The following is a 13897-nucleotide window of genomic DNA, read 5'->3' as shown; positions in this document are numbered from 1 at the left end:
GACTGTAACTGTATAATTTCTTGCTTAGACTCTTTTCATGTGAAATATCCTCCCACATTTCCTTCAGTTCTGTCTTTTCTTTTTTTGTGATGTAAGACGTCACATATTGAGCCACAGCAATAGAGTTGTCAGCAACGAACTGAATATCCATGTTAGCATTCCACATGGACAAAATCACTGGGTTGTAGTCGTTGGTGTACTTGGACTCTTCGTTTCTTTTTAAATTGTATGTATTTTTTGGTGATTTCCTCGTCATAGTATGTCGCAGAGAAGACATCAAATTATTTACTCTTCCTTTAGAAATCACTGGTCGTGGAAACCCGAAACGACATTTTGTGTAGAACTTGTCCTTGTTTCTGAATTTTCGACGACAGTACTTTTCACAACGATGGGATTGAAAGCGTAAAACTTGTTGCCTTAAACTGTTTTCTTCGGTAGTTTTCGGAACAGCACATGTTGAATACTCTTCAATGAACCTCATCACTGTCTCATCCGAATCTGTTCCAAATTTGGGTGCATCTTTAATCCACAACAACATATGTATGTGAGGAGCACCTCTCGCTTGATACTCCTTTCTCCAAAAGAAATCCAAAACCTCTCCAAGGGGAGGATTTTTTTTGTTGGTAATAAAAGACATCATAGCTTCAAATCTATGATTGAAATATCTGCATACATTCACTGGATCCAAAGAACACAGTTCTCCCAGCAGTTTTGAATTCTATATTTTGTATATTTGCATTTGCCTCTTGTAGAAATTGAAGTAAGTCGTCCCATGCATACTCGGCACAGCTAAGAGTGAGGAACCATGTAGGAGTTCCTAAGTTTCTTAGCATACATTTCAATTCCCCATGACGCCGGTACCAATACTCATTTGTACCACGCTGACAAACCATGAGATTGATTAAATGAGATTCCAAAATATTATCTTGCAGATTCACTTTCTCCATAAAGTCCCTCGCTGAAACATTTTGCAGATGTGCTCCACTTTTCAGTATATGGTTTACTGCATAAGAAAGCCCAGACAAGTCACTTTCATACAGTAGATGAAACAAATAGGGAATGCATTGACGAAACCTTGGATCTTCAGAATATAATCTTATAGTTCGATATTCAGATGCAGGAATTTGAAGTGGTCGATCATCATATCGTCCACCTCGACCTGTTGGAAATAAATGTGGAAAACAACGAGCTTCCAAATTTTCTTCCCATACACTAATGGGACTTCCTTTTGCTGCTTTCATTTGAAACAAGTCAATTGCATTCCCCATCACTTATTTGGAATGCAAAGGATGAACAGTATAATGTTCATATATTTCTTCACTTCTAGACACATCAACTTTTTCAATTTGGCCAGCTGAACAATCACTGTCTTCATCTGCAGCTGTTTCCTCTGCTTCAACACATACATGTTTGTAGTACTCATTGTTTTTGACCAAATACAACGTTGCCTTTTTGACTTTCCTAACATCCACTAAATCTTGCCAGATTTTCTTACTCTTTGTCGGAACCCCATTAACTAGAATAACCAGAGGTTCCTCTTCCACTTTCTCTACACCAATGGTATCAATATTTTTCTTGAAATCTAGAGGCAAATAAACAACTGTACCCTTTAATTCTCTCTGTAAATCTGAAGGAGGCAATTTCCCTATCTTAGGCTCCATGCGAACAATAGCCTGATAAGGATGGACACATTGAATCAAAATAGACTCATATGTATTTAAATCCATTTAATTCAGGAGGAATGTCTACCAACTCCAGATTATTATGAACAGCTCTAGCAGGCATTCTGTTTTGATTTAATTTATCATAACAATATTTACAAATACGCTGATCAGAACTCAAATCAAAACAATTCTCCACCCACAAATAAGTTGCAAAATCCTTCCACTCATTATTATTTATGTGTTCACTTTTCTCGTATAATTCAACTAATCTAGTTTGATGCTTATAATGAGTTCGTCAACAACACACACAAGTAAAATTCGGCCTTTCAGTTGATTTCACCTTAAACCTGGTAATGTCCTGGTCAAACTTTTCTGTACTTGAAAACTGTACATTGTCTTCCACATTACCTTGAATTTCTGTGTCAATTTCTACACTGTCCTCTTTTTCACCAAAATAACAAATCTCAATTTTTTCACAAATCTTCTTCACATCTAATTCAGTTCCATGCAAAAGAGCACTGTTTAATTGTTTAAGCTTAAGTGCTGGACTTTTTGCATAATACAACCTTCTCACTAATTTACTCATTTTGTTATGATGCACTGCTAACATCCTAAAATGATGAAAAACACTCTGACAGACTTTTCTAGAAAGACACGCCAGTGAATGCCCTTGCAAACCTGTGTTTTCTCTCACTCTGCAAGGATCTAAGTCTTGCAACATCTTCATTTTCTGTTTTAGACTTTTCTTACTATATGTACGTAAGAAATTACAAAAAACAAATCAATTGATTCCTGTCGCACACTACAAATACTACTACACTTCCAAGTGTACACTGGACCCTTAGTACATCTCCCTAAAACTTCATCAGTTAACACCTCTTCTGGTTCTCTAGGCACAAGTTTCTCTTTTTCAATCGGACAACCGTCTTTCACCTCATATGCTCGACCACTGGTGTCAACTGCATGCACTAAATCATTCTCCTGGAAGTAACTCTCCTCATTAAAAAATGGCTCACAACTTGAACTGTGCATCCATTCTCCTGAAAAAACTTTACAAAAATTAGTCCGATTAATTACTCTTTTCCATCTACTGTTTGATTTGAAAACATCAATTGTCTTGGTAAGTGTCCTAATTCTATTGATTATTAAAATAAATATTTTTTTCTTAACTTCAAAAGCCTGATCAACAATCTTCTCTACACTTTTCTTTTTCTTATATAAAGCAGCTCTCTGTTTACCTTTCCTAATGTTTTTTAACAAATTTAAAACCACCCTATTGCGAAACATTCGTTTACGAATGTCTCTAAACTGATTCTGCCTTCTATTCCTATACATATTATTCTCTCCTGCTCCAGTAGTACCATTTTTTGAGGGCCTCTCCTTCCTTTTCAAATTTGCTCTCTCCTTCTCTTTTTCTACATTCTGTCCTACATTTTTTTTTAATCTACATATGTTCCGTAAGAAAGACTTAGTTGTCTTACCAGGAGCTTTTTTCCTGTTTTTTGAAGTATTTGTTGTAGAGGAGTGCTGTAATTCCGTTGCTGTTTTTGATTTTTTCCGCTTATCATCTTTCTTTCTCCTCTGCCTTGAGGGCATATTTCCTTACTCTTGAAATCTTGATTTCAATCTGTGGTAAAGAAAAAAATAGCACATTATAGACCACTATTACCAAACAACAAAGCAATGACAAAAAGCAAACGGTCTATTCAGGGTTACCGATCAGGTGAGGATTGTCCAGGGGTGCAGAAGAGGTGAGGCCTGTATTGAAGAGTGTAGTGGAAGAGAGGTCTGTCCACAGGTACAAAGAAGGTGGGACCTGTGTCTAAGAGTGCAGTGGGGGATAGGCTTCATGAAGTCTAGTCCACTGCACTCTTACACACAGGCCTCACCACCTATGCTTCCCAGGAAAGGCCTCTCTCCCACTGCAGTCTTGAACATAGGCCTCACCTCCTCTGTCCCTCTGGACATGCCTCACCTCATCTGCACAATCTACTTCCTAATTTGAGGTAACACAGGTGACATTATTGTGAAAGGTTGAAATATATTTATTTAATCATGCAGACACTATTTATTCCTTCTCAAAAATGTAAAAGCCAGTCATATTCCCCCAAATCGTTTTTCACATCACATTTAAGAAACACAGCACAGGTCCTATGTACAAGCATTCAATTTCACTACTGAAATTCAACCATTCTCAAAAAACATGACACCCACCAACAGCAAAGAAACTCAATGTGCTTCCTACTCTGAGTTAACACAGGTAACATCATTGTGAAAGGGTCAAATTTATTTCTTTAAGCATGCAGACACTATTTATTCCTTCTCAAAAATGTAAAAGCCATTCATTTTCCCCAAAATCGTTTTTGACATCACATTTAAGAAACACAGCACAGGTCCTATGTACAAGCATTCCATATCACTACTAAAACTTCACAATTTTACAAAATACAATTCCTCTAAGCAAAGAAACTCAATGTGCTTCCTACACTGAGTTAACACAGGTAACATCATTGTGAAAGGGTCAAATTTAATTATTTCAGCATGCAGACACTATTTATTCCTTCTCAAAAATGTAAAAGCCATTCATTTTCCCCAAAATCGTTTTTGACATCACATTTAAGAAACACAGCACAGGTCCTATGTACAAGCATTCCATGTCACTACTAAAACTTCACAATTTTACAAAATACAATTCCTCTATGCAAAGAAACTCAATGTGCTTCCTACACTGAGTTAACACAGGTAACATCATTGTGAAAGGGTCGAATTTATTTCTTTCAGCATGCAGACACTATTTATTCCTTCTTAAAAATGTAAAAGCCATTCATTTTCCCCAAAATCGTTTTTTGACATCACATTTAAGAAACACAGCACAGGTCCTATGTACAAGCATTCCATGTCACTACTGAAACTTCACAATTTTACAAAATACAATTCTTCTATGCAGTAAAAACTTTTTACCAAGCATTATCAAAAAGCAAGACACAAAGCAACATTAAAAAACCACAATTTGCTTCCAAATCTTCTCCATAGAGTATACAACTCTCTATCTATATTAAATGAATCATTACTCACCTTTACAAATGCTTTAGGAGATTGAGAACAGTGTCAGACACACACACCAATATTTCTTTAGCAGAGCAAAAGGTATGTACTCCAGCCACTGCAACCATGAATGGCACAGAGAACCTCTAATTCCACACACATATTCCTCAAGGTAACCAATCAAAACTCTTCCCTCTCTATTTTCAAATCAACACCCTTCCCCCCCTCAGCCCTTTCTACCTGTTACCATAGCAACTCCCTCCTCACTGAGCTCTCAGGTTTAAAAGTTTATTCTACAATGTTGCAATTCAACTTAGCAAGGATGTTTGACCTCTTAATACCCCAGCTTATCCAGTGCAATGTTTCTTTAAATGACTTTTTCTTAACCATTCAAATTGCTTCTTTCACAAAACAGAACCATGCACCCTAACTTTCAGTTTTCAACTATCTGAATCCACCAATCCTTGCACTAAAACTCCACAGTTTTTTTTGCAAACTCCTACTGTTCCAACTGCCATTTCATTTCCACACTTCATCTGACTGCACCAGAACCTCCTCTTACCATGTATTCTGTCTGGATTATTGGACATAGCTACATCCACTGGGCTCAAAGGTATGCAGCTACCAGAAATTTTCACAACCTTGATTTACCAAATGTGAACATTAAATGGATTGGCCAGAGAGGATTGAGATGTCATCAATTGATACCATTGGTGAAAACCTTTTTGAATCTGCCACACCCTCACCTCATAATTCTGCACTGTGGTGGAAATGACTTAGGCACTTTGACTGGGGTAGGTCTGGAAATGCTTTTAAAGGACACCTTTGAACAATTGATGGCACTTTTTCCTCAAACTGCCTTGGTATTTTCCAATATATGCCAAAGCCAGAAATTGAAGTGGTCCAACCAATTTTGTCCACAATTTGAGAAAGCACGGAAACATGTGAATAAATCTGTTTCTGCTTACATGAGAGACTATGGAATGAGTTCAATATACAACAATAACTTGCGTTACAACATGCAAGATATCTACAGAGGAGATGGTGTGCACTTCTCAGATGAGGGGAATAGAATATTCCTCCTGAATATAAGACTGTGCATTGGAACCTACTTGTAGGTACCTAAATCAGCCACAGAACCCAAAAGCTCTTTTCAGGGCTACCCTACCTCTGATCACTCAAAACAATTACTTTACTCTAACTTTTTCACTGTTTTTCACCAAAGTACGCTCCCCGGTACGCTCCCCGGTACGCGTACCGGGCGCTCCCCCCGCGAAAATAAAAAAAAATTGGTTTTTTTGGGCCTATATGGGCTTCCTAAGCCCCCCTCAGAAAACCTAGGGGGTCAGGGAGTGTCTACCGTGCCCCCTTTTATCCATTCCTAACGTTGTTTGTCCTCCATCTTGTGTCTCAAATCTACCGAAACACAAGATGAAGGACTCCCGTAGCGCTGCCGGTACGCGTACCGGGGCGCGCACTGGTAAGCGCTCCCAAATTTTTTTTAAAGTTAATTTACATAAAAACCTCTGTAGAGATGTCCACCAAATATAGAATAGGCCATACTACATACCAGTCCCTACCATTTTCCCAAATTTGGTGGAATTCCATTGAGCCATTTGCCCTGTAGCCCTGTCTAAATATCCTGAGGTAAATTACATGACAAAAACACATATGAAGAGTTAGGATTTACAACCAATTAAAATGTTACTTTCATTTTCTTCTATTTTTTCCTGACATTTGATTGGTTATATACATGAATATAAATGTGAAATGAGAGGGAAACACGGCCATTTTGACTACACCTACCTGAGGTACATCTTGAAACAATTTTCTCCATTTATCTTCATCACCTTTTAATAAGGTAAGTTGTTAATTTGTAAGGGGCACTTTAAGTTAATTTGTAAAAACGTTTTCTGATAGTTATTTACTGTCCCTCTGTTATAGTTATAGATTGAGATAGGCTTCTCTGTTATAGTTATGGATTGAGTTAGGCTTCTCTGGTATAATTAGGAAATTACTTAGGCTTCTTCACATACACTTTTTTTATATTTCTACTTCCTGCTTGATACCATACACTGCCCAAAGATAACTTCACTGTTAAAAACTCAGAAGTACCTGTCTCAACTTAAACCCAACACTGCCCTAACTCTACTGATATATTTATTTTTAATGCAATTTACAGCAAGAAAATGGAAGGAGAAGCAAATATTTCTTTCGAAATAGTTCTTCAAAACAATCCTGAGGAAAACTTGGACTTTATGGATCAGTCTCTAGACGAAGAGTTAGTTAATTGTGTGGAAGAAATCGAATCATGGACTGAAAATGAGGACATTCCTGACGATATAATGTTGGAAGTGTTATTACATTTTGAAAAATCAGAGCAATACATTTTTATTTATTAATTAAAAATTGCTCTAGACATTATTCTTTTTTATATGTAATTCATGAAATAGTACCAAAATGAATATAACATAAAGTGAGACTTATAGTATACAGTGCAAATTTTTTGTGTTACATAATAATTTTGCTCATAGTTACTTCCTTTCTCCCACTATATTATCACCAATGTGTATTTGACATCTATTTTTCATCTCCTGCCTCCATGTTGTTTCTGCTTTCCTGAGAGACTATGGTATAGATTCCATATACCACAATAACGTCTGTAACAACATGCAAAATATCTACAGAGGAGACGGTGTACATTGAATTTAAGACTCTGTATTGGTACCTACATGCTGGTACTTAAATCACCCACACAACACAACAACTCTATTCAGAGCTACCCTACCTCTAAGCACTTTAAATTATTATTTTACTGTTTTGCTGGGTCTTCCCCATGTGTGGGGGGGGTAGGTGTGGGGGGGATGTGTGGGGTGTGTCTGTGAGGTGTGTGTGTGGGGGGGGGTGTGTGTGGGTGTGGGTCTGTGGGGTGTGTGGGTGTGGGTGGGGGTGTGGGTGTGTAAGGTGTGTGTGTGGGTGTGGGTGTGTGGGGTGTTTGGGTGTGGGTGGAGGTGTGGGTGTGTGAGGTGTGTGTGGGTGTGTGTGGGGTGTGTGCATGTGGATGTGTGTGGGATGTACTTATAGGTACCTAAATCAGCCACAGAACCCAAAAGCTCCTTTCTCAGCTACCCTACCTCTGATCACTCAAAATAATTATTTTACACTAACTTTTTTCACTATTTTTCGCCACAGTATGCTCCCCGGTACGCTCCCCGGTGCGCGTACCGGGCGCTCCCCCCGCGAAAATCGAATTTTTTTTTTTTTTAATTTTTGCAAGCGGGGCCCTTTTATGGCCCCCACATCAAACCTAGGGGGTCAGGAGGGGTCTACCCTGCCCCCTTATGGTCATTTCCCCCTTTGTTTTTGCCACCTCTTGTGTCTCGATCCTACCGAGACACAAGATGGCGGCCGCTCCGGACTGTTTGGAATGTTGACAGACACCCGAGAGCCAATCAGCTTTCCGCGCGCGAACTCGCGTTACGCGCTGGTACGCTCCCCGGTACGCGTACCGGGGTGCGCTTATAGATATATATATTTTTTTGAACCTAAATTACTCAAAAACCACTGGAGCACATATCTTGAGACATGGCAAAGGCACATCGGGCTACCAGTCCCTACAATTTTGCCAAGTTTTGTGGGAATCCATTTAGCCCTTCGGGCTAAAAGTGAGTCCAACCGCCCTATGGAAATTAACATGGGGAAAACACATTTTTGGGACCCCTTTTATCTCGGCCCCCGCTTAACGAATCCCCCCCAAACTTTCAGGGAAGGACCGGAGCGTCGCGAGGCAACTTTGAGGAAAATTTCAGGCAGATTCCTCAACCAGCGCCAAAGTTATTCCCAATAGAATGTTGCGATTTCCCTATGGAAAACAATCCTAACTATAACTACCTACTGGCGACCGCCAGTAGGTAATATATATATATATATACACACATAGTTACACATATAAATGAGTGAATGGAACTCATATTACCCTTATTTATCTTTACCCCTGTTTGATGGATCTCCTCAAAACTTGACACAACCAATGGAAAGCTAAACCTCCTAAATATTTGACAAATGCTGTCCAGAGTCATGAAACCCCACCAAAATAATTAGCAAATCAACACTTCTTATACCTGCACTGTGTGTAATTTATTAACTGCCTCTGACATTTGATTTAGACTCAGCAAACATTGGTAAATATTGTTCAGATTCAACACACAGTGCCAAGGTTATTAGCAAATGAACTATTTTTTGCATCTGCGTGAATTTGAAAATACCATACAGTGCTTAGTTTGAGTGGTGGTTGTCGATGGTTTCCACTAGCACTCATTTTTGGGAACTAGCACTTATTTTTCCTCCTCGGACTTTGACTGCGACCAAGCATAGAAAAAACACACAAAGGGGAAAGAAGGAGGAAGAAAAAGACAAATAAACCATCACATAAGGAGAAAGCAGGAACTTGCATGAGTGAGATAAAGGGTACTGGAGTGTTTGGTAGTAGATTAAAGAGGCATGATGTGGATTCAAGACTAGCATTCAGCACGCTGATGTTTAATAGCACTGGCCATGGTTATTTTAGCAGAACTTTGGGCACTAACACTCAGGGCCAGATTTAACACGTATTCATGCAGCTCAGTGCAGCAGCCGCAAATACTGCCCTGCACGAAAAGGAGAGAGGAGGATAGCATATTTTTACAGAAATATGGCTCTCTCCTCCATGTTCCCTAGCAGCAGCGCTGAAATCAGCTGCTGTGCGACATGGGCACACCTTTGCGCCATAGTGCAAAGGTGTCTCCGTGAGTGCATTATAGGTTTTGCACTGAAAGGATAGCATTCCAGTACAAAATACCATGCTTAGACTAACTTTACTACTTTCCCATTTGAGATGTCATCAGTGATGTCATCAGTGATGTCACTGACCATGTCATGAATGATGTAATATGTGACATCATCAGCAGTGGATTGCGGGTGCGCGATATATAGTTAGTGCAACTAACTATATATGGAATTTCATTGGTTTTATGTCAATAAAATGTCCAGCTAACTATATATGGTCTCTAACCTATGGTTTTTTCAGTGAATTTTCAAGGTTTTGTAAATGCTAATTCCTAACTATATATGGTCTATAACCTATGGTTTTTTCAGTGAATTTTCAAGGTTTTGTAAATGCTAATTCCTAACTATATATGGTCTATAACCTATGGTTTTTTCAGTGAATTTCAATGGTTTTTTAATAGCAAATATCATAAGCTGTCGAATGTCAAGTACGTGGTAAGTAAAAACATTTTCGTGTTTATGCACACTGATCTGCTTTGAATGCTGCCCCCCACCCCTCATTTCTATTAGGAGTACTCTCTCTTTGCAGATAGTGAAGGGTAGTTAACGCAGGCCTTTGTCCCCGTTGTAATCCGTCGTGCCTGCTTCTCTCTCCATTTGATTGATTGTTCTCTTTGCTTCATTCTCTATTTACAAACAAGCACAGAGTCGCAATACTCTGTTTAGTCTTTGCAGATAGCGAAAAATCGTGTAAAAAAACAAAAGGAATCGAGCAAAATCAGTAGGCCACTAATGGGATCTCTTTTTGACCTCGCTAAAATAGAAACATTAGGATAACCTGTTGAAAATAGCAATGTGTATGTACATAAGCGGCGTTCATTTGTGTTCACAGTACCCCTTGTTGATTGTTTGAATCGAGCATTGAATTGTTCGAAGTTGGTTCTCTTAAGGATCTTCTCTGCCTGCAAACAAGGAAGAATAGGAATATTCTCTCTCCCTTTGCAGGTAGTGAAGGGTAGGTAACGCAAGCCTTTAACACGTCGTACCTATTTCATTCCTCATTGATTGATTGATTGTCCGAACATTGACTGTTTGGTAATTAGTTCTTTTTGGAGGTATTCCCTGTTTGCAAATAAACGTAGGAAAATCTTTCCAAGTAGTGAAAGGGTAGGTAATGCGGACCTTTCTCCCCCGTTGTAATCTGTCATGCCTATCTACTCCCCACTGATTGATGCACCTGTTTCACCCGGACCATTTACTAGAGATATCTGGCCCAACAAGAGAGCACCCCTAGTGAAAAGGACATATGCAATAATAACGAAGTGATCACTGTATCCTGTTAACAGAAACTTTAGCATGAAACAACCTGGAAAGAAAAGAATAGGAAAACGAAAATCAGTAGGCCACTGATGAACTTTTTATTAAATAACAAACAAAGAAACAATAACAATACGTAATGATAAAACCTATTATTGTCCTAGAAACAAGAAACGTTAGAAGTAAGCCCGTAATAAGAAACCTGAAAACATCGCCCCTCACTGCCCCAAAACGTGTCTGTCCCACCGCCTGCCACGGCCAAATAACGGCAAACTGGGAAAGATAGAAGTCAGCAGACATCCGCCCCATTCTAGAAACTTCCAAAGGGCAACAGGTTTTCGGCTACGCCCAGCCGGAAGCAACACATATAAGGCGGGTCCTGCTGCCACGCCTCGGAGATCATCACGTAGGGTGTAGCCGGAGGAGAGGCCGAGGCCGAGGCCAGCGGGACCCGGCCAGGGGGATTGACAATGCTGGAGAGTTGCAGGGGGGGAATGTCCGTGTCCTCGACCCTCCCCTCTCTCTCCCAGTCCGGCCGCGGTGGCCCTTGACAGTTTCAGGTAGTCCCGCCACATTCTCTACCAGTCCGGCCACCAACGGCCGGGGCCGATGGGATCCGGCTGCAGCCGATAAACCAAGGAACCCGTTCATGGGGCCAGAGCAAAGGGCGTCCGGCCGACATCCACCGGAAGCCTGGTCCGAAGACGGACGGGACACTTCTTCTTTCTTGAATAATGGCTTTGACAACACTGGGGGGGATGTCTTGCACATGCCTCTGACCCCCCCCCCCCCTCGTCCTCATCGCCTGGTCCGGCCATAACAAATCTCAAGCGAGACGCCGTGGGGTGCACTGGGAGGGAGAGACGGTGCGAACAGGATTCTCCCGCCTCCCCAGTGGAGGCTTCCCACCTGCACCCTCAGCGCTCCAGGCGCCCGGAAAAGGGTTCTTCCACTGTGGCGATGCTGCAACGTCTCGCCCGGCAGGGTGGAGCCCGTCCGCTCATTTGACCCCGCGATCGCCAGTAGCTACCGAACTCTCAAAATGGCGATCGACGTGGCAAGAGCGGGCCCAGCATAAAGAAATGGCCCGGTCACTGGTTGACTCCACCACAGTAGTCCTCCACGACCTTGAAGATTCTAGAGGAGCCGCGGGAGTCTCCGACCCCCGCAGACACCCCCGATGGGGAATGACTGCCATGATCGCCCGTGGAGTGACGAAATTGTATCCGCGGGACGTCGGCGCTCCCATGCTGGCGCCAGCCTCACTTTGAATTACTAGAATCCTGCAAACCTCAGTTCCGGTGAAAGCACACTGTGACCCGGTAGGAAAAATTGTTGCACCCCCTCCCCTTTTTGACTGATAGTTCAAACCACCGATCCTTTCCTTTGCCCTTTTACCAGAACTTTGGACTGCCTCCCCCTCTTTTACATTTTCTAGAGAAAACAAAACATTAACCACTACATTAGCATAGCAGTTGACACCAGAACTGTTTTCAAATTGAAAACCAACAACATCTTCAACAGAATCCTTTTTGTTTCTGCTGTGACCCTGCTACAGCACAGGCATTGTCCCCAGCAGTAATTCTGCAATGCCGGTAAGAATACCTGTGGTGCCTACTGGACTCACTCACCCCCGCGGCGCCCCACGCCGTTATTTGCTGGGCGGCAACTTACTAGACATCACCTTTGTGCCATCTAGATTTCAGCGCGTTCTGCTGCCTTGGAACTATTCGCACAACAGACTGCTACTGACGACCCACCCCCCGGGACGCCCCACGCCGGATACCCAAATCAGTGCGGCACCCAGGCAACATCTTCTGAATTTTCATAATTTGAAAGAACTAGTAACATGTCCTCATCAGGAATTTCCTCATGAAAAGTCTGCAATGATGATTCTTGTAACTCTATGGTCTCCAAACATTCGATAAATTCGCCATCAAGAGATTGATCAAAAAAATCATTCAAGTCATCTCCTCCTTGTGAGAAAATTTCATTATTGGTGCTGTCAATTTCAATAAATGTATTGGATAATTCAAAAGAAATTGCCACGGTCTCTTCGTTGTTTAAATGTTTTTACTGTTTTTGTTTTGTTGTATATATTTATAAGTTATTAAAGTTTTATAATCCTACTACTTTGTTGGAGTGCTATATATTTTTAATGTGACACATAAATGTAAAAACTTTGATGTACAAAGAGTCATCCCTGGAATCTTCCGCTTCAGGCTCGGTCCCCTCCCCAATCACAATACAGGATGGTTTTCAGATAGTAGGAACACGTGTGGTGTGACGGATCTCTTCGGGTGTGGGCCTTGATCTACTATAACTCCTTTGAAGAGGGGTGATTCTTTACAGCTGGGGCCATAAACTACATCTGCAGGGCTAGCTGATAGCCTGGACAATCGGACACAGAGGAAGAGGAGTGTCAGAGGGTGCGGTAGTGAATAGGGCGAAAGGGAGGTGTTGGGCGGGCACAGGGTGTGATTCTCAGGGAAGAGCAGCGCAGATGGGGAGAGGTTTATTGCCCATGCATAACACAGAGAGCGGGGGTGACCAGTGCCTGGGGAAGATGCTTGCGAGGGTGGGGAGCCATGCTACGAATCGACAGCGTGCAGAGAGTGGGTCTGGTCAAGGCATCTAAAATGGCTGCCGTGCACGACAAAAGAATGGTATTTCAAAAAAGGCAAGATGGCGCAAACAATGTTTTTCAACACTTCCTCATTTCTTCGAATCGAACGTTAACAGACGTTGGTGCATATTACCAAAGTTAAGCGATATTTATCGCTAACGATGCTTACCAACGAATTTTTTACCGCTAAGCATCGTCAGGAATTATCGAAGATAAACCTTGCTATTATCAAGGTTTATCGCAAATGCGATAAAAAACTACCGCAATGCATTAATATCGCTGAAAACTCAGCGATATTCATGCATTACCGAGCTAATGCTCTTAGCCATGTTATCCACCTCCCATTGGATAACATGGCTAAGAACTGCTCAGGGCAGGTGTTAGTTTTTGGAGATATTCGCGCTTAGCGCGAATATCTCCAAAAGTTGGTAATAGGAGATATATATCTTGCATGTTGTAATGCAAATTATTGTGGTATATG

Source organism: Lissotriton helveticus, chromosome 12 (genome assembly GCF_964261635.1).
Source record: "Lissotriton helveticus chromosome 12, aLisHel1.1, whole genome shotgun sequence".
In the NCBI taxonomy this organism is placed as follows: Eukaryota; Metazoa; Chordata; class Amphibia; order Caudata; family Salamandridae; genus Lissotriton; species Lissotriton helveticus.
This window is presented reverse-complemented; position numbering follows the sequence as displayed.